This window comes from Halyomorpha halys, unplaced genomic scaffold (assembly GCF_000696795.3).
Source record: "Halyomorpha halys isolate HHAL.00 unplaced genomic scaffold, Hhal_1.1 Scaffold1892.1, whole genome shotgun sequence".
Classification (NCBI taxonomy): Eukaryota; Metazoa; Arthropoda; class Insecta; order Hemiptera; family Pentatomidae; genus Halyomorpha; species Halyomorpha halys.
In genome coordinates this window covers 107,882-114,023 of record NW_027105549.1, presented here as the reverse complement: position 1 = coordinate 114,023, position 6,142 = coordinate 107,882, and the positions used below count along the sequence as shown (strand labels likewise).

Sequence of the window (6,142 nt, the reverse complement as noted above, 5' to 3'; positions counted from 1 at the left end):
TTTGTATTTATAAGTTTAACAATTTAAAGTGAAAATTAGAAAATTATGGTGAATTATAAATTGAATTCTAGTTGGTAGTTTCTGAATTTGCTTATTATGAGATATGATTTCGCGAATGTAATTTGGAAATGACTACAAAGTAAGAGTTAACCTATCATGTAGTAAGAAGAATAGTAAGGCATATGAAGAATAAGTTGATTTATAGTGTACTCATGGGCCTTCACTGTACCCTATTGGAATAATCGACTGACAAAAGCCTTGTTTATTATAATGAAATTTATTAGCCATATGGGAAGCAACTGATTTATTCATACAAATATACAACTCATTATTTATAAACGAACGTTTATAATACGTAAGTTCAAAGACGGTCTCGACTTTCATTCTCAGCATATTGACAGCCTTACCGACCCTGTCTTTAGAGACATATATAGAGCTCGCTCCGAACAAATAGACACCCACGAAGGAAGTGTTTGCTGAAGGGGAGGGTTCAAGTCATTAGTGTACAGTGACAAAGATAGGAAGGGTTGTGTACTCACGGCTCTGCTATTTCTGGTCCTCATATCGTTATTGAACCTAGTTTGTCTTGTCTCTGGTTTTGTTATTACTTTCGCAGATTCAAAGACTAATAATATTCTTCAGGAAGTGGAAGTATTATAAAATTTATACCGAGATTAAAATGAATAAATATTAGTTGTTTCTCCTGTGGTTTAACGTTCTATTTTGATTTAAGCCAAACTATAGAAGGATTTTAAGTACAAAGTAATAGTGTTTATATATGATTATTTAAAAAATATTTATGGAAACATAAAGCTTATACATTATTCCCATTTCTGTTTGGTTATATATTATTATTTAAAACTTCGAGTATAGATTTTTATTTGTTTTCGTAACTGCGGAATCAGAGGATCTGATCTTGGAGCGGGTTGGTAGCGTTTTCCAGGATGAGGTGGCTCCCAGAGCACCTGGTTTAAAAGGTTGTGGGTTCGATTCCCACTTGGGTTTGTCCATATTTATTTCGCAGTGGCCTCGATGTGAATTTTGACACTCCGATCTTGGTTAAAAATGTTAATTCCACTCAGGGTCTATACTGGACAAAAAAACTACTGAATTATGATCTGTTGTTGATGTGATTCATTAATTGTTTCTTGTTTTTAATAACGAAGCATTGTAACCGACCAAGTAAAAAAAAAATTCTCATACATTACAAAATCAGATATTTGCCCATGTCTTGACCATTTATGAATATAAATAGAAAATATAAGGTCAAACCGGTTTCAATTGTTAGCTACTTTTTAAAAAAAAATGCTCGATTTAAGTCTCCTCTTCCCGTTTTAAATTTGTCTCTTCACAGTCCATTAATTCCATAGCCCTTGGCTATAGCTAGACCATACTACCCGAGCTGGACTCATATCAGAACCTTATAATGCCATAAAGTAGTGATTCCCAAATTATGCGCCGCTGCTCCCTGGGGCGCCGCGAAATATTCAATTAAACAATTCGGTGATTTGTTTACGATTTACCCACAATCGTGTACTTCCTCGACTTTTGCTGACAAGATTCCAAGAATTTCGTAACTTTCGAGTCTTTCATTGTTTTCTATCCAATCCGTATCACGGCATCCCACACATGCTTTAGTCCTTAAATGGTAAGTATCTGTCTTTATTTTTTCGCTGTCCAATGGGTAATCGCTTTAAAAAGGTAAGATTTCCAATTTTCGAAGAAAGTCATGAAGAATTTAGAAAAAAATCTGATGTTTTAATGGCGCCGCGGAAAAAATTCGATTATTTAGGGAGTCACAAACCGAAAAGGATTCGGAACCTCTGCCATAAGGCAATGAAAGGGATAAGAATCAGTGAAGTATATGAAATACATTTCCTATATTATATATGTACGAAGCACTTATTCTATTTTAATGAAGGGTACGAAAAAAAGGGGTTTAGCGGGTCAGGTTAGCTATGATGCATTACCTTCTATTTTTGGTGTTGTAAACTTCTATTATGTGTCTTACTTAGACATTTTGGTAACATTTCGGCTTTTTGTTCCTTGATTATTTTCAAAATCGGGGTTTAGTGGGGCGGATTGGCCGGGATGGATTACCTTCTTTTATTTTTTGTTTTATGATATCCTCTGGTGAGATTGTGACATGTTGTACATCGACCAATACTACCCGTTGTAAGTGTCTGTTTAAAAGGTAAGATAAGTAAGGCTTCCACGGAAGGGGAAAGTGGCGGGTTCATGTCGTTTTCCTTCTTTAGCCCCTGTTTCACTATTGCTCGATTTAACTAACTTAAGTCTTCTGTTTACGTTTTACTTCTACTTTTACGTTACGTGAATGTTTCAAAGGAGAGATAAGACTGTCAGTGAATCGGAGGATGAGAAGGCGGGTTGCCAGGGTAGCCTTCCTTCCCTTCTATTATGTATTATCTATTTATCTATTATTTATTGTGTTGTTATCTCCTCTTGTAAGATTGTAACATGGGGTACATCGAACAATCCTACTCGTTATAAATGTGTCTTTTAAAGGAAAGATAAGTAAGACTACCTAGAAGGGTGGGTATTACAGTTATCGTGATTTATTTCTTGTTAATTGTTAGTATTATATGTATGTATGTCATTGATTATATATTACTGGGGCAAGAGGTATACTGTACTGCTTGGCAGTAGTTTCACCGGCATAGACATGCAATTTTATCTGCATCATTGATTTTTTAGTTATGTACCAAATAGTTTAAATTATTGATTTCCTGTATTCAACTTTCTTTGATGAGTTAATTAAAGCATTCCTCGTGCAACACAAACGAAACAGTAAGGGACTATTATAAGAGTTTCTATTATTTTAACTAAATGGCTGTCTTGAAAACTACAATAATGTGCTTAAAATAAAATAATATTTGTTACTACAAAAATTTTCGTTTGAAAATACGTGATGATGATGATGAATTATATTTATAATGAATACTTGAAAAAGTTAATTCAAAGCGATTGATTGCAATGTTTATCATTAAATTCAAAAGCAATGGAATCACTTATTTTGGATAAGAGTGCAGGGATATTTTAGTCTGTACTGTTTTCTTTACTATGTTCTCAACTACTTTTAAAGGTAGTCTTCCTAAACGAAACAATTCTTGGTATAATTCTAATTTGATATGTGTTAAATATCGTTTTTAAACTCAGTTTACGCATTTAATGGAAAGGTTAAGTGATTTTTATTTAATTTAAGTATAAATGAAGTTCAGTCTTGAAATAAAGACTCATGTAATTTTGCACCATTATTATTTTAAAAAAAACAACTGTAAAATCATTTTTTGATTAGTCTAATATGTTTCGCAATATAATTAATATATTAATTCGATCTTGTCTAGTCAACGCAATTAATAATTATTAAATGATTTTTATCTTTGATTGACCCGTTCCTGTGGGTGGATTGTTACTGTCGCCATGGCAACTTGGCTGTGTCATCCCTGCGACCTTATGCACTTAAAAGGCCATTGACCTTTTGGTTCGTTGATCTTTCGAAGATCGCAGTATTTTCATTTTGTCTCAAAATTTAAATTGTCCCTTGTTTATATAATCTATATGAAGAATAGTGATTTTGTAAAGAATACATTCATAACAATCCGATTATTCTAAAGAATAATTTTACAAACTGATTAGTTAAACATGAGCAATTTCAAATTTTAAACTGTAAATGAAAGAAGTAAAAATATTCTTGAAAATCATACGTACATACAAACATCATCAGCACATACAATGGCATACTTTGTTTCTTATAACTAAATTGTAATCTCTAAAGCATTTATAGATAAAAACTTAAATATCTATCTATGTTCAAACAATGGGTAAGATAAAAATAATTAATTTTGAAATCAGAAAATGTTGATATTAATGTTAAACGTTGGCGCTTAATAAATAGTCAAACCCCATCTTCCTCGATTCAGATATTGTTATTTATTCAATTCTCTTAGCATTTTGTATTTTTGTACATTGTAAATATAAATTTTGTATTTGATTGTACACAATCATTAATGAAAATACGAATCATATAATATAAGATTTCTTCCATTGAATTTTAATTAACCCAAATAGTAACTATCTTAATTCCATTTACAATTGCTGTAATATGTAAGTTGTACTGTAATCCATTCATTATTTATCAGTACTCTCAATAAAAAAATCAAAATTCTCCTCGAAAAAATTAAAAATATATTAAATGCGAATAAAGATCATTTAAATGATAAATGTGAAGGATGGTAATTAGCAGTTATTTATAACGTAATAAAATAGTTTTATGTAAATGTATATTAGTGATTCTGAACTCATTAAGAAGTGTTTATATTCCCTTCAACTTTTTTTTTATTATTTTTTTTTCTTGCTTTAATAAATGTCTTCTCATAAAAAAAAAAAAAAAAAAACATCCCGAAAAAAGTCTAATAAGAGTTTTCTTCTGCTTTTAATCCTCGTAAATAAAACGGGCGTTATATTAGCCCTGAAACCCTAACTTATGAATTTTCATAAGGGTGCTGTGCGAATTAGGGGGTGATGATCCAGCCAACCGCCCCAGGGTTATTTATCTAATTTCTGTTACGGTTATTGAGGGGTGGGGTAGAGGGCTCTGAAGGAAAATTAAAATTAATTGTTGGAAGGAGGGTAATTTCTCTCATTTAGAGTATGATAAGGATTATATGAAAAGTGTTTTATTACATTATATTATTTCATTTTTTGAATATATTGTGTTGATTCTTGATCATTTTTAGCATTCTCAATCTATATTATACTTAATGATATCAGGAAAAATTCCTTGACGTTAGTTTATTTTATATAAATTTTTTTAGTGCTTTGTGGTTATATTTCCCTATTTATTCTTCCTATATTTTTCATTAAGCCGATTTAATTTTAAGTAAATTAATTCTTTTACTATTTACAGAAGCGAATATTTATACAAGACAATAGTTATTTATGCAACATACACTTTTTAAAATAATTTTTTTTGTTTTTCTAAGAGCACACTGTTGCCCGTCTGGCCCATTAGCTCAGTTGGTTAGAGCGTCGTGCTAATAACGCGAAGGTCGCGGGTTCGATCCCCTCATGGGCCAACTAAATTTTTTATAATTACTTTTTTAACGTGAATATTTAAATTATGGATTGAAAGTGTTGGACACACAAAAATGTTCGCAGAAAAACATTTTAAAAACTGATATAGAAGATTCTTCGATGTTTAACTAGATTTCAAAATTGGTTTTATTTGAAATTCAAACTTTCATGAACAATTCAGTTTAATTTTACTTGATGTCATTTCACATCATGTCATGTCTCTAACTATTATTTATGACCTAGCATCTTATGCAGTTTGTCGGTGTCCAATTTGTCAGCCAAGTCCTGTACTGTAATTGAACCTTTCTAATCAAACTAAATAAAAATTAAAAACATTGCTTCCCCCCTCCTTCCCTACAAATTGGAGGTTTCGCTTTTCAAGATTCGTTGAATCCCAAAATCCAATATTTGTGTCAAACATCTCGCGGAGGCACCTCTCTCCCAGATATAAAACCAGAGTTCCTGTAGAACAACCAGTTCAACCCGCAGATAAGCATTCATTACAGCTTATACCCACGGTAGAAATAGCTAATATTTCAATTGAATTGAATGATTTGGCTCATAATGCTATTTAATTTCTAATCCATTGTAATACAGTTTTAGAATGATCGGAGAGACAATTTTACTAAATCCATCCGTTCGCTGTCTGCGGCTTTTTATTAAATTGTTGAGAGAAGTTCTTGCATACGAGGAAGGCCAAACTAAAACAAAATTTATTTCGTGAAAAATAATTATTTTACGCAAGGATTTTTTAACTGCTATTCAACAATATAAGTGAATGTTTTAATCAGTAATTAAAATTAATAATTAATTTTAGAACTTTAATACTGTTTCAAATGTTTCTATAGACGCGATGGTGTTCACCTATATCGCTGATACAAACTCTCTCAGACCATTGTTAAGGTGTGTTGATATGAAAAACGAGGTGGAAAAAAAAATGCCCTATTGAGGGATTTCGGCTTTCGTGTCCCTAACAAGGATTGAATTAGCTTGTGCAATGGTCCTGACAATGGAATCGGTAATGGAAGGAGAGGAGGGAAAATTGACA

General features: G+C 31.7%; 1 non-coding gene across 1 annotated transcript; it reads left to right on the top strand.

Annotated features, from left to right (window-relative positions):
• The first annotated feature begins 5,022 nt into the window (after window positions 1–5,022).
• TRNAI-AAU (transfer RNA isoleucine (anticodon AAU)) lies at window positions 5,023–5,096 on the top strand. The gene has a single exon. It is a non-coding gene; the product is annotated as a tRNA-Ile (tRNA).
• Window positions 5,097–6,142: the final 1,046 nt, after the last annotated feature.